The sequence below is a fragment of the Eurosta solidaginis genome, chromosome 1 (genome assembly GCF_040869045.1).
Source record: "Eurosta solidaginis isolate ZX-2024a chromosome 1, ASM4086904v1, whole genome shotgun sequence".
Lineage (NCBI taxonomy): Eukaryota > Metazoa > Arthropoda > Insecta > Diptera > Tephritidae > Eurosta > Eurosta solidaginis.
The window spans coordinates 44,149,288-44,170,729 of record NC_090319.1 but is presented as its reverse complement, the minus strand read 5'-3'; the positions used below and the strand labels follow the sequence as shown (position 1 = coordinate 44,170,729).

Here is a 21,442-nt window from a genome sequence, read left to right as displayed (position 1 = left end):
CATATGCCTACTACATATGTATGTGTACAGCTGACGTTTGCTTTCGTTTGTGTTTTGCTAATTGCTCTTTAACTTGCACGCAAATGACGAGCGAGTAGCGAGTATGAAGCGATAAGCGTAAAAGTCAATAATAAACATATGAATTTATGTATGTATATATGCCATACAAAGCTTTAAATTGTTGAGACTGCCGGTTGGTGGTTGGTTGTCTACTTACACTGTTCTAGGGCGCCTACATACAGTGTATCTAAGGCAAAGTGGGACATTTAATTGCTTAATAGCTAAGTGGCAAGAGCGGTGGGAGGCCTCGAGTAAAGGGCGTTGGACCTTCAAGTTAGTTTGGGACGTAGCTCAATGGAATAAGCGGAAGCACGGCGAACTGAACTACCATCTCACGCAGATACTGAGTGGGCATGGCGGTTTCAAAGAGTATTTATGTAAGCGTAGGATAGAGGAAAATTCTTTTTGCCCAAGGTGTACCAAGGAGTTAGAAAAAGCACAAAACGTCATGTTCCATTGCCCCCGTTTTCACGAGGAAAGACTCACGTTGCATAGAGTTTTTGACGAGTAACCTACCACGAGAAATTTAGTATCACATATGTACAATAGGAAGGAATGCTGGATTGCAGTGAGCAAAATGGCATTTATAGTCATGACACGCCTGATGGATGCTGAGAGGGAGCATAGAGAAATGCGAAGTAGGCGAAGCAGTGGCAATTAAATCGACACTCAGAGCAAATAGCGGAAACCTGGATGCGGGGACAATGGTAGGCTCTTAAAAATTGAGAAATATGGAACGCCACCCTGAAGTAATGCGAAAGAGGTACCGGGGCTGGCGACGGTTCCAAAACTGGGGTTGGTTGTCTACGGACACACGGTTGCTGCGATGGTAGCAATTATCGTGGATTAGGCATTTTTTAGCCCTCTCACAAAAAGAAAATTGCTTACTATATTTTTATAACTAACTGTATTTGTGCAGTGGATTGTAATAACATGATAATATCTAATAACCATAAACTTATACATATAAAAATTATCAGAGTCGAAGAATTCGATTGAGTCATGTTCGAGTAGCTTATCTGCACACAGAAAAGATTGGTATTGAAGCTAGGCTAAATCGATATCGTACATTTAGAAAAACTTAAAACGTACGATAGTTCATTCCCAAATACCTGAATGAAAATTAAGTCATAAACAATTTGTGGGATATACGCAACAAATTTAATGAGGGTTTTCACCTGGCGAAAGCTGACAATACGCTACCGACTGCCTTACACCCAAAAATCATTCAGCCACAATCGTACCTAAAATGCAGAGCCATAACAAAATCCTCAATTTTCTTGCCGCACTTGGGGTAAAGATATAAAAAAACCCTCACAACTACTTATAAAGCATTTGGTCGGCTGCTTGCATGCTACGCGTCCCCAACATGGTTGTCGAGCCTAAAAGAAACGCACTGGAATATACTTAACACCGCACTCAAAACTGCCACAGGATGTTTTCTTATCTCTTCAGAACATCATCCACACAATGAGGCGAGTATACTCACCTTAAAAAAATTAAAAAAATGTAAGGCGCGATAACCTCCGAAGAGATCTAAGGCCGAGCTTCTCTTCCAATTTGCGTCGTGCTATTCTTGATTTTCCCTACAAATTGGCCGGACGGGACCTACATGTTTTATGCCGACTCCGAACGGCATCTTCTAGGCAGATGAGTTTTCACTGAGAGCTTTTCATGGCAGAAATACACTCGGAGCGCTTGCTAAACACTGCCAAGGGGCGACCCCGCTTAGAAAAATTGTATTCTAATTGAAAAACCTTATTTCTAAAATTTGGTGTTGCTTTGCCCGGGGTGCGAACCCATACACCATACGGTGTGGCAGGCGGAGCACGCTACCATCACACCACGGTGGTCACCTTAAAGGAGAGAAATTAAATGCTGAACAAACAGTTTTTGCGGAATACCGAGCATTCATTTAAGACGGCCCGCCTCCGAAGAACTTAAGAAATTATCTTCGTAAGCAATATGAAGAAATCCTGCACTTAAAAATTCAGCCGTATGAAGAAAAAAATAATGAAAAGTCCATCAGAGACATCCAAAAATAGCGTTGGACTACTATGCCAGGGATTACCGGTGAACCCCCTACTTAAACACAAATACCCGGAGCTCGCAGTTGAGGAAAGCAACCACCACAGGAAGGCGCACTTCACTCAATCTTAACTTTGATCTAGATAATATTATAAATTAAACTCGTTCTTATCCAGAATCAACCCCGAAATACAAAAGGTAACGTGTGCCCACATGACACCAACCAATGGAACCAACGCATGTAACATCCTTATTTCCCTGGTACAACACTGTTGAAACTGCAAGTTTCCTCGAAATCCCGTTAGAAGATATTGAATGGGGGGAAGCGCCGCTGCAACAACAACGCAGTGATAGCACATACAATTTTTTTGTTTAAAGAATGAGTGCATTTCGAAAAATGCGAATTTAAAAAAAATTATTTTTATTTAAATTTTTTTTTTCGGGGAAGAGGAGCGGACAGTAATTCTATCAATACCAATAACTTTTTTATTTTATAATGAAAGCCTTATACCCGGCTTCTATGTTGAAACTGCCATCATATTTAGTGTGTTTCAAGCAGCACTCTAGATTTGGCAAGCCTGTATATCTTTCGAGGCTCGTAGCATGATTGGCAAAGTCTACATATATTTTCTGATAGCCAAGCAGTAATAATAGCGCTAGCTTCGCGATACGCTAGTTCAAAGCTATGCTGATCTTCAAAGTGCCAGCTCATCAGCCATATCATTTCCTTCACGAAGACTTCTGCTCAAAACGTACTTTAATATGAGGGTAATCCAAACTAACGTGAAAACCTGGTATACGACTTTCATCTTAATATATAAAAAACGCGTGTCACTATGTTTGGGGCCAATGCACTCCTAAACTACTGTACCGATTTTGAACTTGTTTTGCTCCCGTTTGTAGTTTGATATAACTTAAAATATAGGATAGGTTATATCTCAGTTTATAGTCGCAATGTTATTTTATTGCAAATTTTTTTATTTGTTTATACGTAATAATAAAATGTTACGTATACGCACCGGCAATCACATTTTCAGGTGGTGCGGATATACTTCCGTATAATTGGTTGGTGTTTAATGAAACAACGTGCTTATCAATAAAAAATATTATAGCGAATGATATCAAGTATAGCATCCATGTGCAATTTTTAAGTCGAATTTCAAAAGCAACAAATATCTGCATTTCGTTTTAATATTATAGTGAAGTGTGAAAAATAAAAATCTATATATATTAAAAGAAAGGCTAAAATGTATGTTAGTTGGTCGCCGGTGTTTGAAGAGATGCGTCGGTCGATTTTGTTCAAACATACCTATTTACATACGTTCTATTCGATTTGCCTGAAATTTGGTATATAAATTTGCCTATATTAGTAATATTAGTATTTACGGTCATTTTTTCCGGGAAGTAGACCAGAGACGGACTGGGACTGAGACTCGGAGTAGGACTGGGACTGGGACTGGAACAAAATACATACCACCCTCTGGGCAGGCAATAAGGGATGAAGAAGAATGAGAAGAACTTGAGAGAAGAGAAAAGAGAGAAGTAGACTGAGAAAGAGATAGAATGAGACGAAGATGGAGATAGATGAAGCGAAAAAGACGGAGGGGGGAGTGAGTAAAAGGATTAGGAAAAAGTGAAGAGGGCGGGAGGGCAGAGTTTGACGGAAAAAGCTCATTAAAATGTATGCAGATAGGCCAAATTTAGGGCAGAACAACGTCTGTCGGGTCTTCTAGTAATAGTATAAAAAGCTTTTTACTACTTTATCAATAAGAACCTAGCCTGCCACATAGTTATATGCATGATTTATTGACATTTTTAGCATGATTCCCCTAGGGTAGTTCAGGTAGACAATTTGTGGAGCTGTGAAGCTATAAAGCTTTTTTTTGCGCTTATCAACCCCTTGAATCCAATTTTCTTAATCGTCAATACATTTTGCCATTAGCTAGGGCGTTTAAGAAAAAAGTTCCGAGATAAAAGTTTTTGAAACAAATTCTGAAATTGGGTGTCTTGGAAAAATATTCTCAGATAAAGACTTTTCGAACTGACACCTGAGATGATGTAATATTCCATTAATATAAGTACAAACATTGACATTTTTGTACATTTTTTAATGAAAGTGTGATAGCCAACATTCGGGTATATAATTTTGTATTTTTCCCAAATTAAGGCCCGAACACATTCAACTTTTGCTCAAGTTTTGATTTGTAATACTTACATTTACAAATTTTTTAGTTTAAAAAGAGAAATATTTTTGTAAATTGAATCCAGTTAAAATTAGAAGACCGCAAGGAAATTGACTGACTACGATAGCAAAAGGTAAGTTTTTGAATTCTCTTTGCGTTACTTTGGTGTTTCCGTTGTGTTGTTTGTTGATTTGGAATATAGCTATGTAGACGTATGTGTTCCAAGTCAGCTGTTAACGCAGCGTAAGATCCAAAACGCTAACGTCGAATGTGCTTGGGCCTTTAGGCCTCTTTACTTTATTTCTTTTTACTTTATTATTCAAAATATTATTATTTATTTTCTTCCTTTGTAATTTTTCCTATTGTCAAAATTGTTTTCAAAAATCAACAGTAACTAGAAACGATTTCAAGTTTACACTTTGTTATATAAAACTGCACGAGCTAAAAAACTGGGTATTCGAAGGCTTGCTATAATTTTATATTTCAGTTAACGCCCTTATGCTGGCTCCCGGTGACTGTCAATTGTTATAAAAAATTGCAACTGTCTCAATATTTTTTAATGCTTTAGTGAAGACCGAACTGAAATAATTTCCATTCACTGCGAGTCAGAATATTGTAACGAATTTAGGGAAATTCCGCTTGTTTCAAACCTTCTGCTAACGTTCGAATCGCTAAACTGTTGCACAAATCACTCCAATATTCAGTATTGCAAACTGGTCTTAATTTATAGTACTTTGGGGGTAGTACTTCACAATTATACTTCACAACCAATAGCGTGTTTAACCGTCCTGTTCATGAATAATTTTTCTTCTTAGTTCGCATGGCAAGGCAGTTCATACGTGAGAACTACTAGTGGTACCTGGGTATCTCAGCCATGAGAACTAGCAATAAAAAACTAATTTATTATAAAACCATCTTTATGAAAGTATATTTGAAAAAATTTTCTCTCCTTTTTGCAGAAAACTTATTCCCATAGGATGCCACAAAATTTTAACATGTTTCTATTTGTAGATTACGTAAAACCGTGAGAACGAGTGGTACCTGGGTATCCCTGCCATGAGAACTAGTAATAAAAAACTAATTTATTAAAAAAATCATCTTTATGAAATTATATTTGAAAATATTTTCTCTCCTTTTTGTAGAAAACTTACTCCCATACGATGCCACAAAATGTTAACTCGTTTCTATTTGTAGATTATTTAAAAATGGCTTTTGAATATGCAAAAGGTACCCGTGTACCCATCTATGCACAGGACGGTTAAATCAAAACTGATTTCCTCTTTCACCCATTTCTCCTAAAGTCTAGTAATTTCGCGAACAGTTGTAGCACATGCTTGGTTAGTTACCAGCTATATATATACATGTATATCTGTAGTACACGCCTCTCCCATATATGCGTGTGTATGTGTGAGTAACTACTTCGCTGATGACTACATCTCTGTGTGAGGTATCTCTTCGTTGCCTTGTACATAAGAGTGGCTGCTTCATGTTTTAGTTGTTGCGTGATTATTAACTAACAGCTTAGTGATGCTGATATTCTTCACAATATGTAAAAGTAAATAAAAACTGTATGTACCATTTCTACTGGCAGTCACTGTTACATATGTTTGTGTGTGCATCGATGTAGTCGCAATGCTACCCATCGTTGGTTACCATGGCATACGCAAAGCTTTGGGTGCATACCGTCGAAATTCTTTTAATTTCCTAGACGATTATTTATAAATGTGTTCGATGCTTCGAACAGCCGGTCATTTTGCATTTCTACCGGCATGACTCTATGGCTTTTTAGTTTATGTATGTATGCGCCTAGCCACCTTAGGGCATTTTGGCTATTTCGCTAATCGTTTCTGCTTCACAATAACTTTCTCCAGTTGGGAGCACCAAGTGGTTCGAGCCTTCCTCTCTAACTAGCTTAGTAGAGGTATGCGGGCAGCTGGAGTTTTTAAAATATTCGCATTGCATAGTCTAACAGTATTCATATCTTCATAAAACTCGTCCTGCTCATCAATACACTTCACTCTATACATGCCACAGACATCAGTATAAAGTTTCTGAAAGGTTTTATTTTCAAACACTTCAAGTGCTATTCCATCTTTTCTTGTCAGACGACACTTACAGAGCGTTATTACTGTTCGTATGGAGAAAACTTCTCCTTTTACCTGCTTAGTCAGTCCACAGTAACAGTAGTCGGTAGCAATGATTCTCTGCTGCACTTTTACTCTGGTTCACAGACAGACTAAGTCCTCGGCTGTTTCGAATTTCCAGCACCAAGCTAAAGAAATTCCACGAACAGGAGTCACCTTTATAGATGATCACAGAAGGTATAAATTTAAAAACTTATTTAAGGCTGAAACAAAAAAGTCTCTGATAACATAAGAAATGCTCGCACATGGTAGATGACGGAGCTAAGGTGCGAATAGCGATGCACGAATATCGAACAAGAACTCACTGCCTCTGACTGGCTGTACTGTACCTTATCAAGAATATGCCAATACATGAAAATATCCAAATACTAAAATGATGATTCTTCGGTACTGGCATATGTAAAGATGTCATTCTTCTTACACCTTAAATTTATGATCTTACCTGAGTTGAGCAGCTTACATTCGTTAATACATAAAGATAGAGGAAAAGACCATATTTTTATACTCATACCATATTTTATAACTTTTATTGGATAACGGTTGTTTGTACATCTTGTCCATCCGTCCGTCCGTCCGTCCGTTAACACGATAACTTGAGTAAATCTTGAGGTATCATGCTGAAACTTGGTATGTAGGTTCCTGGGCACTCATCTCAGATCGCTATTTAAAATGAACAATATTGGACTATAACCACGCCCACTTTTTCGATATCGAAAAACCGAAAAAGTGCGATAATAAGTCAAATTTTAACAAAAAATTTAATATCTTTACAGTATATAAGTAAAATATGTCAACATTCAACTTCACTAATGATATGGTGCAACAAAATACAAAAATAAAAGAAATTTTCAAAATGGGTGTGGCTCCGCCCTTTTTCATTTCATTTGTCTAGGATACATTTAATGCCATAAGTCGAACAAAAATTTACCAATCCTTGTGAAATTTGTTAAGGGCTTAGATTCTAGGACGATAACAGTTTTCTGTGAAAAATGGCGAAAGCGGTTGAATCCACGCCCAGTTTTTATACACAGTCTACCGTCTGTCCTTCCGCTCTGCCCTTAACATGATAACTTGACCAAAAATCGATATATCTTTACTAAACTTAGTTCACATACTTATCTGAACTCACTTTGTATTGGTATAAAAAATGACCGAAATCCGACTATGACCACGCACACTTTTTTGATATCGAAAATTACGAAAAATGAAAAAAATGCCTTATTTCTATACAAAATACGAAAAAAGAGATGAAACATGGTAATTGGATTGGTTTATTGACGCAAAATATAACTTTGGAAAAAAAAACTTTGTAAAATGTGTGTGGCACCTACCATATTAAGTAGAAGAAAATGAAAAAGTTCTGCAAGGCGAAATCAAAAGCCCTTAGAATCTTGGCAGGAATACTGTTCGTGGTATGACATATATAAATAAATTAGCGGTACCCGCAGATGATGTTTTGGGTCACCCTGGTCCACATTTTGGTCAATATCTCGAAAACGCCTTCACATATACAACTACCACCACTCCCTTTTAAAACCCTCATTAATAATAAGGCGTCCACCTATAGAAGTAAGGCCCACCCCCTTTTAAAATACTCATTATCAACTTTCGTTTGATACCGATATTGTACAAACGCATTATAGAGTCAACCCTGGTCCACCTTTATAACGATATCTCGCAAAGGCGTCCACCTATAGAACTAAGTCCCACTCCCTTTTAAAATACTCATTAACACTTTTCATTTGATACCCATATTGTACAAACACATTATAGAGTCACCCCTGGTCCACCTTTATGGCGATATCTCGAAAAAGCATCCACCTATAGAACAAAGGCCCACGCCCTTTAAAACACTCATTAACAACTTTCGTTTGGTACCCATATCGTACAAACAAATTCTAGAGTCAGCCCTGGTCCACCTTTATGGCGATATTCCTAAATGGCGTCCACCTATAGAACTATGATCCACTCCCTCTTAAAATACTATTTAATACCTTCCATTTGATACGCATGTCATACAAACACATTCCAGGGTTACCCTTGGTTCATTTTCCTATATGGTGATTTTCCCTTATTTTGTCTCCATAGCTCTCAGCTGTGTATGTAATGTTCGGTTACACCCGAACTTAGCCTTTCTTACTTGTTTTTGTATGAATTGTGGTTAATTTTGGAGCACTCGGTTGGTCCATAGCGAGTACCCCATACATGCATACATGGAGTACTGATGACTTTTGCAGGGTATGGCTCACAGATAGACTAAGTCCTTGGCTCTTTCGTATTTTCAACACCAGGTTAAAGGAATTCCACGAATAGGAGTCACCTTGATAGATGATCATAGAAGGTACCAATTTTAAAAACTGATTTAAGGCTGAAACAAAAAAGTCTCTGAGAACAAAAGAAATGCTCGCACATGGTTGATGACGGAGCTAAGGTGCGAATAGCGATGCACGAATATCGAACAAGAACTCACTGCCTCTGACTGGATGTACTGTACCTTAACAAGAATATGTCAATACATGAAAATATCCAAATATTAAAATGATGATTCTTCGGTACTGGCATATGTAAAGATGTCATTCTTCTTACACCTAAAATGTATGATCTTACCTGAGTTGAGCAGCTTACATTCGTTAATACATAAAGATGCAGGAAAATACCATATTTTTTAAAATTCATGTTACGAAAATAATTTACACCGACAAGTTGTATTGCATAGTAAATTATGAAAATATAAAATTGGGTTACAAACGCGTGCGACCACAAAATTTAATTTTTTATTCGAATGAATTTTGAAATATGTACGCACACCTGCTATTATATGTATTAGGGTGGCCAAATAAAAAATGCGTTTCCCCGAAAATTTTTTTATGGATATTTTTTTTGCTCACAATTTTGTTTGTGCCATCTCTGTTGTTGTTGTTGGTGCGACCAATCACAAATTGTCATCAAAGTGCTCTAACGGGAGTACAAGGAAACTATCAATTTCAACAAAGGTGGATCATAGGGAAGTTGCTGTTAGAGGCAAGACAGCTGAAAAGATGGTTGGTATGATGTGGGGACACATCTCCTGCAGGACAAACATTACGTACTATGTCGGGGTGGAATCTTACAAGGTTAGAGTTTAACCTGTTACAGTATCCAGAACGAAGTGGGATAGTGTATATTGACAATAGAGTGCGACCTAGCAATGGCGTTTACCGATTCTGTGTGGATTTTGCTTAGGGCCTCCTTAATCTTATCTAGATCAAACGGCTGTGTAGGCAAGATTGTGACAACTAAGCAAAATCTTTCTGTTCAGCCTTTCATTATGTTCTTTAATGTTGAGCACATTTGCCTCACTATGTAGATGATGTTTAGGGGTCATAAGAAAGTAGTTCTGAGTGCAGCATCTGTAAAGCCTGTAGTCTTTTGCAGTGCGTGTTTTAAAGGCCAGGCGACAAAACTAGTGACGCGTCGCACACAAGCGGCCGGCCCTGTACGTGGTTAGCAACGTTTATTTATGTTGTTGTTGTAGTGATAAAGCAATTGCTTCAAGGATTTTGCAGAGTGTTATCGATGTTGATGGTCCTTTGCCGGATATAAATCCGGTACATCCCGGTAACAAGCACCATTAAGGTACTATCCCGAACATCTCGGGAGCTATTTTAGATGACCGTATTGTACCTTCTAAGCGATCCTGTGCTCCACCCCGTCCGTCCGTAGTCTTACCAGAAGTGTGTTTAACCAAACTTAAAAACCCTATCAAAACCAGTACCTATGCTTTAAAATACTAGGACCTGTGCCACTTACTGCTTCTATATCTGACAGCAGTATAACTCTTAATAGCCAGAGTCATAGCGTGGCAAGCGCCGGGCGCAATTACAACACGTGGCGGATCGTTTCCTTCTCCAAAAAACAATCCTACATCTGCTATCACTGACCAAGCCTAATTTAAAGGCAGCCGGAAGTGTCTAGTCACAATACCCAAAAGTTATGAGTCTAAAGTCCTCTCTTTTTAATGACAGGCGTAACTTGGTTAGTCTAAGGTTGTGAGACCTACATATAATCTTCGACACTTTACAGTCCCGCGCTTGACCCACGCCTTTCCCACTTGGTCGAGTATGTGCACCTCTCGCCTTCGCTTAATCTCGCCCAGTCTAATTGGGGCGTCTACGAAGCAAGCTTCAAGGGATGCGACCTTTTTAGCTGGTTCATCTGCTGTTTCATTCCCATCTATTCCCATATGCCTTGGGACCCAATATAGATGTATTCTTCTCCCTGTCCCGATTCTCTCCAGAGACTGCTTATACACTAACACGCATTTAGATGCTGTGCTATACGAGATTATTGCCTTAATTGCTGCTTGGCTGTCAATATAAAAGTTGTCACGGCTGCAGTTTAAGCTATTTTTGTACAGTGTTTCTACTGCTTTGATTACGGCTACTACATCCGCCTGAAAAACGTTGCAGTGATCTGGCAGCATGTAGGATCTGTTTCTTTCCGGATCAGCACAGTATACAGTAGACCCTACTCCTTCCACTATTTTGGAATCATCGGTGTACACGCGTCCGCCATTTGGGAACCCTAGCGCCAACCATCCCCCTCTATTGTAGCTTTAAGAGCCTTTGCGAAGCGCACATACGAAATCAGGTAGTCTGTTCGTCCTGTATTTGATGACGCTATACTAATATGGCCGTATGATCGGCGTTCAAACTGCTACAAAGCACTTAGCCTCATTGCAGTTGTTAGCGCTAGGTTTTTTGCCATCGGGTCAACAGGTTGAGCATATAGAATGGCATACAGTGCAGCCATAGGGGTGGTTTTCAGGACACTCGAAGGCTCTTTTTTGCGTTTATAGGATAAGCTTACAATCGCTGAAAATACCCAATGAGAGAGAGAGGGTGATAAGCCACAAGTACACCCCAGCATTCTTTTACATACATAAAGTACCGTCGATGCCTTCTTCATTCTTCCCTCCACGTTGAGGCCGGTTCATACATCTTTACTGGGTTCCCGGTCACAAGTCGATAGAAGGTAAAGCGTTGCATATGATCCATCATGTAGGAGAGGCGTGGACAAAATTTCTAAGATCATACACAAAGCCTACGATATTGGATTCACAAAATGGCTCATATCTCTGAAGAGAGAAGGCTTAAGACTTACAAGTATACTAACTGGACACTGCCTTCTAGAGTCACATGCTTATAAGTTATGCCTCGTCAGTTACAGCAGGTGTAGGACGTTTGAGCAAGATATATGTTCTTGTCCTACGCTCTACAGATCAAGGCTCCAGCTATGAAGGGCGGCAGAGTTACCAAATCTCGAGGCAGCAATTAAGCTAGAGGACCTAGAAAGCTTCTAATATTTATCAAGAGGACGGCTTTATTCTGTAACTAAGTCCTGGCACCTGATTGGGGGTTCTTCCGTTTGGTTGTCATACGAATTCTGGTAACACTATGGACACATTCAGTTTAGTTATGTGAGGTCTTTATTGACCGGGCAGTTCAATCTAACCTAACCTTGGTTAGATGGGTTAGAGAAGTAAATAATAAATGCGCAACAGCCATCTGTGTGTATTTCCCTGCAAGGAAAGTCTTAGGGTGGCACTTAAGTTAGTATGCGATTATCACCGAGGTTTAAATATCTGTCATTTTAATGCTCGTAGTGTGACGGTGGCCAAACTCGACTATTTGAGTCATATATTTAATAAAACGGAAATTGATGTGGTTTGTGTAACTGAGACCTGGTTTAAAGCAGATATCCCGAATTCAGGGTATGCTCTTTGCGACTTTTCCCTCTTGAGAAATGACAGGTCTACTGGGTGCAGAGGTGGCGGTATAACTATTTATTTTAAGTCCAAGCTAAAGTGTAAAGTTTTACATGTGTCCACTTGTACTGATGTTGTTGAATGTATGTTCGTTGAATTCAGCGATAATACTTATAAGTGCACAGTTGCTTGTATTTACAACCCGCATAAGTCTAATACTGTTTTCATACAGAAACTTAATGATCTCATTTCACCTGCTAATGAAATCCTAAATTTTTTGCTTTCACACAGAAGTAACTGCTCGATTAGTATGAAGGATGAGACAGACAATCATGGCGGAACGATACAAGGTGGAAGCAAGGAGTAGCATACCTACAAACAACAAAAATTCCATGTACTTGTAAATTCGATGGACAAATGTCAAAATCGTACTGCGGCGGTAGTTGATGTATCAAATCAAATAAAAAAGGTTATAATCAGCTGTTCGATGCGGCCACCTTGTACCGTTCCGCCATGCAGACAATGACATTTGCTTTGACAAATGACATTTTTAAGCACTGACCACACCAAAAACTAAGAAGCGGGAACGGAAGCGGAACGCTACCAACAGAGTTGCATTGTGCTTTTGACTTCATTAGGCATTCGATTAGCTACTAATGAAATAATAATAGATTCGAATTTTGTAGGGAAGATTGAGCTCAATAATCGTCTTAATGTAGAAAATTGACTTTATTATTCAATAAGCCGTCTGTGTGAAAATAATATAATGACTTAACGTCAATATTTGCAAAAATTAATGAACTATGTGTTAATTATGTTCATTTCATTGTATGCGGAGATTTTAACATTGATATTTTAAATGAGGATAATAAATCCAAAAGTCTACAAAATAGCTTAAATAGTGTAGGCATTTCGATCGTGAATAAATATGCTACCCGTTTTGCATATCAAAACAAACCATCCATGTTAGATATTTTTGGTGTCAGTGATGTTGATAAAGTAAACCACATTGATCAATTTCCTTTGGCAGGTGTTTCAGATCATGAATTGATATTTTTGTGTTACGATATTATGTTTAATAAGGCGCGTCAAATGACCAACTTGACTTTTCGTGATTTTAAGAATATAAATATGCCTGCCTTAGTAAGTGCAGCTAGTACAATGGATTGGACTTTCTGCTGGTTCCTCCCAAGTGTTGATGAAAAAATAAGTTATTTCACAACAATGGTTACAAGCTTATTCGAAAAATATGTACCTACTCGGTGTATAATAATCACCGATAGCAGAAAGCCGTGGTTCACTAAACCCATTTTAAACCTCATTAAGGATCGAGAAAAAACGTACAAGTACTGGAAGCGTAATCCTACTCGGGAACGGTGGAGCGCATATAGTAGTTTGCGAAACAAGACAACGACGAAAATTCGCCAAGCTAAATCGTTATATTTTAAGAACAAATTTGCTGATGGTATTTCCACTGAAAACTTATGGAAAAACCTTAAGTCACTAGGAGTTGGCGTAAAAGACAGAGTAACATGTACGATTGACGCAGACGATATGAACTGTTACTTTATCGGGATGAATAGAACGGATGGACACGAGTCATTGTATGAAATAAATGAAGATCTCGTATGCCATCGTTCTGTAGAGTTTACTTTTAATTCAGTAACCCAAGAGGATGAAGTTAGGTACCTTTACGCCATCAAATCAAATGCTGTTGGTGTGGACGGTATTAATCTACGCTTTTTAAAGCTAATTCAGCCTTGTGCGCTTTCCTCACGCATATTTTTAATTTTATTTTAGCGTCATCTACCTTTCCTTCACAGTGGAAAGTATCAAATGTCACTCCGACCGCAAAAGGAAATGCGTATGACTCCCCAGGAAATTACAGACCTATCAGTATCTTGTCATCACTGTCGAAAGTCTTCGAAAAGTTAATCTCATGCCAAGTAGTGTTGCACCTAAAGAAGTATAACCTTTTATCTGAGTACAAATCTGGCTTTAGGTTTGGGCGCAGCTGCTCCACTGCACTACTTAAAGTAACAGATGATATCCGTCCTGCTTTTGAAAATAAAATGGTAACGATATTAGCCCTCTTAAATTTTTGAAAGCGTTCGACACTGTCAACCATAAGATTTTATTACTTAAATTACAACATTATTTTGGATTCGACACAACGTCTATAAAATTAATTAGGAGTCATCTTTCAGATAGGTTACAGCAGACTGTGTGTGACAATAACATCGCAACGGAGCGTAGTATCTTCTGGTGTGCCTCAAGGTTCTATCCTAGGCCCCATTTTATTAACTATTTTTATACTCAGTTGAACAGAGCTCACAGAGTATATTAACTTTGGTTGGATAACGGTTGGTTGTACAGGTATAAAGGAATCGAGATAGATATAGACTTCCATATATCAAAATTATCAGTATCGAAAAAAAATTTGATTGAGCCATGTCCGTCCGTTAACACGATAACTTGAGTAAATTTTGAGGTATCTTGACGAAATTTGGTATGTAGGTTCCTGGGCACTCATCTCAGATCGCTATTTAAAATGAACGATATCGGACTATAACCACGCCCACTGTTTCGATATCGAAAATTTCGAAAAATCGAAAAAGTGCGATAATTCATTACCAAAGACGGATAAAGCGATGAAACTTGGTAGGTGGGTTGAACTTATGACGCAGAATAGAAACTAAGTAAAATTTTGGACAATGGGCGTGGCACCACCCACTTTTAAAAGAAGGTAATTTAGAAATTTTGCAAGCTGTAATTTGGCAGTCGTTCAAGATATCATGATGAAATTTGGCAGGAACGTTACTTGTATTACTATATGTATGCTTAATAAAAATTAGCAAAATCGGAGAGGGGCCACGCCTACTTAAAAAAAATTTTTTTTTTAAGTGAAATTTTTACAAAAAATTTAATATCTTTACAGTATATAAGTAAATTATGTCAACATTCAACTCCAGTAATGATATGGTGCAACAAAACACAAAAACAAAAGAAAATTTCAAAATGGGCGTGGCTCCGCCCTTTTTCATTTGATTTGTCTAGGATACATTTAATGCCATAAGTCGAACAAATATTTACCAATCCTTGTGAAATTTGGCAGGCGCTTAGATTCTAGAACGGTAACTGTTTTCTGTGAAAAAGAGCGAAATCGGTTGAAGCCACGCCCAGTTTTTATACACAGTAGATCGTCTGTCCTTCCGCTCGGCCCTTAACACGATAACTTGAGCAAAAATCGATATATCTTTACTAAACTCAGTTCACATAATTATTTGAACACTCTTTGTATTGGTATAAAAAATGGCCGAAATCCGACTATGACCACACCCACTTTTTCGATTTCGAAAATTACGAAAAATGAAAAAAATGCCATAATTCTATACCAAATACGAAAAAAGTTGTAGTTCTGCTTACTCCAAGCTGGAAAAAGAAGCGGTAAAGATGGGTTTGATGGTGAATGAGGACAAAACGAAGTACCTGCTGTCATCGAGCAAAGAGTCAGCGCATATGCGCCTTGGCAACCACGCTACTGTTGGCAGCCATAATTTCGAAATAGTAAAAGACTTCGTTTATTTGGGAACCAGCATCAACATTAGCAACAGCATCAGCACTGAAATCCAGCGAAGAATCAATCTTGCCAATAAATGCTACTTTGGACTAGGTAGGCAATTGAAAAGTAAAGTCCTCTCTCGGCGAACGAAAATCATACTCTACAAGTCACTTATCGTACCCGTCCTGCTATATGGGGCAGAAGCATGGACCATGACAACAGCAGATGAAGCGGCTTTGGGAGTGTTCGAGAGAAAAGTTCTTCGAAAGATTTATGGACCTCTACGCGTTGGCGATGGCGAGTACCGAAGAAGATTTAATGATGAGCTGTACGAGCTATACGCAGACATCAACATAGTCCAGCGAATTAAAACGCAGCGGCTGCGCTGGCTAGGCCATGTTATGCGAATGAAAGATGATGCTCCGGCCAAGAAAGTGTTTCTATCGGAACCCGCCTATGGAAGCAGAGGTAGAGGGCGGCCCCCACTCCGTTGGAAGGACCAGGTGGAAAACGATTTAAAATCCCTTGTTGTGACCAATTGGCGCCGGTTGGCGGAGCGAAGGAGCGACTGGCGCGCCTTGTTGGACAGCCATAACCGTTTAGACGGTTAAGCGCCAATTAAGTAAGTAAGTAAGTATTGACGCAAAATATAACTTTAGAAAAAAACTTTGTGAAATGGGTGTGACACCTACCATATTAAGGAGAAGAAAATGAAAAAGTTCTGCAGGGCGAAATCCAAAGCCTTTGGAATCCTGGCAGGAATACTGTTCGTGGTATTACATATATAAATAAATTAGCGGTACCCGACAGATGATGTTCTGGGTCACCCTGTTCCACATTTTGTTCGAAATCTCGAAAACGCCTTCACATATACAACTACCACAACAACTTTTAAAATTCTTATTAATACCTTTAATTTGACACCCATATCGTACAAACAAATTCTAGAGTCATCCCTGGTCCACCTTTATGGCGATATCTCGAAAAGGCGCCCACCTATAAAACTAAGGCCCACTTCCTTTTAAAATACTCATTAACACCTTTCATTTGATACCCATATCGTACAAACAAATTCTAGAGTCACCCCTGGCCCACCTTTATGGCGATATCTCGAAAAGGCGTCCACCTATAGAACTAAGGCCCACTCCCTTTTAAAATACTCATTAACACCTTTTATTTGATACCCATATCGTACAAACAAATTCTAGAGTCACCCCTGGTCCACCTTTATGGCAATATCTCGAAAAGGCGTCCACCCACAGAACTAAGGCCCACTCCCTTTTAAAACACTCATTAACACCTTTCGTTTGACACCCATATTGTACAAACGCATTCTAGAGTCACCCCTGGTCCACCTTTATAACGATATCCCGAAAAGGCGTCCACCTGTAGAGCTAAGACCCACTCCCTTTTAAAATACTCATTAACACCTTTCATTTGATACCCATATCGTACGAACAAATTCTAGAATCACCCCTGGTCCACCTTTATGGTGATATCTCGAAAAGCCGTCCGTCTATAAAACTAAGGCCCACTCCCTTTTAAAATCCTCATTAACTCCTTTCATTTGATACCCATATCGTACAAACAAATTCTAGAGTCACCCCTGGTCCACCTTTATGGCCATATCTCGAAAAGGCGTCCACCTATAGAACTAAGGCCCACGCCATTTTAAAATACTAATTAACACCTTTCATTTGATACCCATATCGTACAAACAAATTCTAGAGTCACCCCTGGTCCACCTTTATGGCGATATCTCGAAAAGGCGTCCACCCATAGAACTAAGGCCCACTCCCTCTTAAAATACTCATTAACACCTTTCATTTGATACTCATATCGTACAAACAAATTCTAGAGTCACACCTGGTCCACCTTTATGGCCATATCTCGAAAAGGCGTCCACCCATAGAACTAAGGCCCACTCCCTCTTAAAATACTCATTAACACCTTTCATTTGATACCCATATCGTACAAACAAATTCTAGAGTCACCCCTGGTCCACCTTTATGGCCATATCTCGAAAAGGCGTCCACCTATAGAACTAAGGCCCACTCCCTTTTAAAATACTCATTAACACTTTTCGTTTGACACCCATATTGTACAAACGCATTCTAAAGTCACCCCTGGTCCACCTTTATAACGATATCCCGAAAAGGCGTCCACCTATAGAGCTAAGGCCGACTCCCTTTTAAAATACTCATTAACACTTTCATTTGATACCCATATCGTACAAACAAATTCTAGAGTCACCCCTGGTCCACCTTTATGGCCATATCTCGAAAAGGCGTCCACCTATAGAACTAAGGCCCACTCCCTTTTAAAATACTCATTAACACCTTTCATTTGATACCCATATTGTACAAACAAATTCTAGAGTCCCCCCTGGTCCACCTTTATGGCGATATCTTGAAAAGGCGTCCACCTATAGAACTGAGGCCAAAGCCCTTTTAAAAAACTCATTAACACCTTTCTTTTGATACCCATATCGTACAAACAAATTATAGAGTCACCCCTGGTCCACCTTTATGGCGATATCTCGAAAAGGCGTCCACCTATAGAACTAAAGCCCACGCCCTTTTAAAATATTTATTAACACCTTTCATTTGATACCCATATCGCACAAACAAATTCTAGAGTCACCCCTGGTCCACCTTTATGGCAATATCTCGAAAAGGTGTCCACCCATAGAACTAAGGTCCACTCCCTTTTAAAAGACTCATTAACACCTTTCGTTTGACACCCATATTGTACAAACGCATTCTAGAGTCACCCCTGGTCCACCTTTATAACGATATCCCGAAAAGGCGTCCACCTATAGAGCTAAGGCCCACTCCCTTTTAAAATACTCATTAACACCTTTCGTTTGACACCCATATTGTACAAACGCATTCTAGAGTCACCACTGGTCCACCTTTATAACGATATCCCGAAAAGGCGTCCACCTACAGAGCTAAGGCCCACTCCCTTTTAAAATACTAATGAACACCTTTCATTTGATACCCATATCGTACAAACAAATTCTAGAGTCACCCCTGGTCCACCTTTATGGCAATATCTCGAAAAGGTGTCCACCCATAGAACTAAGGTCCACTCCCTTTTAAAAGACTCATTAACACCTTTCGTTTGACACCCATATTGTACAAACGCATTCTAGAGTCACCCCTGGTCCACCTTTATAACGATATCCCGAAAAGGCGTCCACCTATAGAGCTAAGGCCCACTCCCTTTTAAAATACTCATTAACACCTTTCATTTGATACCCATATCGTACAAACAACACATTCCAGGGTTACCCTAGGTTCATTTTCCTACATGGTGATTTTCCCTTATTTTGTCTCCATAGCTCTCAACTGAGTATGTAATGTTCGGTTACACCCGAACTTAGCCTTCCTTACTTGTTATAAATAACATTGTCAGCTGTTGCCAAAATACATATATACACTTGTATGCGGATGACACTCAGATCTACCTTTCGCGTCCTATTGGTCTATGCGAAGATTTAGTATGTAGAATGAATGATGACCTAAAAGCTATATCAGATTGGGCCTAGGTGAATGGACTTAGCCTAAATCCGGCAAAAACACAAGTCCTGCCAATATCCTTCAACTCCCATGACTTAAATGAATTGCCATCTATAGTACTGGATGAAACCAAAATACCTTTTCTTCCGGCTGTGACTAATCTTGGGTTTAGGATGAACTCCCGGCTTACTTGCATAAACCACATTAATTTTGCTGTCTCGAAAATATATTATGTTCTTAGTAGGTTGTGGCTTGGCTGTTCTTATCTTCCAGTTAACACAAAAATTAAACTAGTAAAGGCTCTCGTTTTCCCACAATTCACCTATTTCGAACTTGTATATGGAGATCTTGACTCAGAATCCAATAGGAAATTAAACCTAGCTCTGAATAATGCTGCGAGGTTTATATACGGTAAGAGAAAGTTTGATCACATCTCCATCTACACAAAAAATATTCATGGAAGGAGCTTGGAAAATTACCTTCAGACTAGGAACGTAATTTTTTTTTTGTTCAAAATTATTAGGTACCAGAAACCCGGCTATCTTTATGAAAAACTCAGCTTTGTAACATATTCCCGTACTAATAATATTGTAGTACCACGATTTGTATCTCTACCGGGGTCTAGATTGTTCTTTGTTAGTGCTGTGCGACTATGGAACTCATTGCCAATGTCAATTAAATGTATTAAATCAGATAGATGCTTTAAGGCGGCAGTTGCAAATCATTTTTCATAGGGATGTCTCTTACATCCCGCTCTGCCTCGCTCGTGAGGTTTCTTCTAATTTAAGTTACTTTATATTCTAATATCAGTAAACTCTGTAATTTATATGTAAAACGTACAAAAAAAGACTCAGCGTCTTAATGTGCTAAGGGAGTAAACAAACAAATAAATATGAAATATGAAATATTGGAAATTTCTTGTATATCAGTACAGTGGCCTTAAAATTATGCGCACACAAAAAAGGTGAAAAAATTACTTACCAAAAATGTATATTTTTGTCGTTAATATGTTTCGATTCTTGAAATTAATGTTTATTTTTCCAGTCTTTTTTCTCTCTCTTTTTTTTTTCTTTGTATTTAAAGTTTTCACTTAGGATATTAAAAAATTTGCAACATTTGTACAGTTATATAAGTCTCTTCGCACATGAAACAATGGAATAGATTCCTCCAATTACCACTTTACAATCTTTTTCAAACAAATCACTTCATATCAATAAAAAAAAACTCACTTCTTCGCATGCAACGATTTCCATAACTTTAACGCAAAAACACTTTCAACGGACTGACACAGCTTTCTTCAACTATTTTACAAAATCCATTTACACATTAAAAAAAATTAATTAAAATTCATTGCAATTCATTTGTGTTACTCTCGAAGTTTGCAAATAAATATCTTTAAAACTATTTTAAGGATGCTTTGCATATCTCGTGAATTTTTTTACTTTCTCATCTAAGTTTCCAATTCACTTTCGCCGAATTAGATTTAGAATTTTGTATTTTTTTTCGACGATTTGAAATACCTGAATTTTCTTCAAATATCGCTTCACTACATTTTTTGCCCTTTTCCCTTCATAATTTTTTAAAATCTCATCATCAACTACCTCGCTCGAGTTATGTGGGCAAACTAAAGTCATTCGAAAATGTCCATGTCCACTTGTGGCTGCTCTGTGTACTCCCCGTCTTACCTCACTTTCACAAAATACATTTGTACTTCTCTTTTCATTGCTCTTTTGGGCTCCACAAAAAAATGCAGCACAACAATATCAAAACACACTTTTCTTATACAAAATTTTGTATGTTTATAATTGTATTACATATGATGTAAGTTTGTGTGTGTTTGTAATGGCTCTATACGTACGCATCACCGCTGTCCTCACTTTTGATTGTTTTTATTATCTTAGAAATTGTTTCAGCTAAAAATAGTGTTACTCATACGACATGTTGTACGCATTCAAATGCAGTCAGTCAAAATGACGATGACTTCATACATACATACACACATACATGTAAATGATCGCAATGTATACATACGTTGGGTATTAGTAAGATCCCGCGGTGAGAGGTGGCGCTTGTAAGTATGTTTTGTTTGTACACGGTGACTGCCGGCACTTCAATTCGACACCCAATCAGTGAAAAACAACAATTTCCTAAAAATTTGTTTGTAATTGCTTAGAGCACAGCAAGCAAAACGACAA

General features: G+C 38.4%; 1 protein-coding gene across 1 annotated transcript in view; it reads right to left on the bottom strand.

The window, feature by feature from the left end:
* Nucleotides 1-20,786, bottom strand: part of Pif1A (PFTAIRE-interacting factor 1A) — a 463,696-nt gene extending 442,910 nt beyond the window's left edge. Inside the window, exon 1 of the mRNA XM_067788419.1 lies at nucleotides 20,229-20,786. The gene's annotated coding sequence lies outside the window, so the exon portion shown is untranslated. The remainder of the gene's footprint in view (nucleotides 1-20,228) is intronic.
* Between the last annotated feature and the right edge of the window lie 656 nt (nucleotides 20,787-21,442).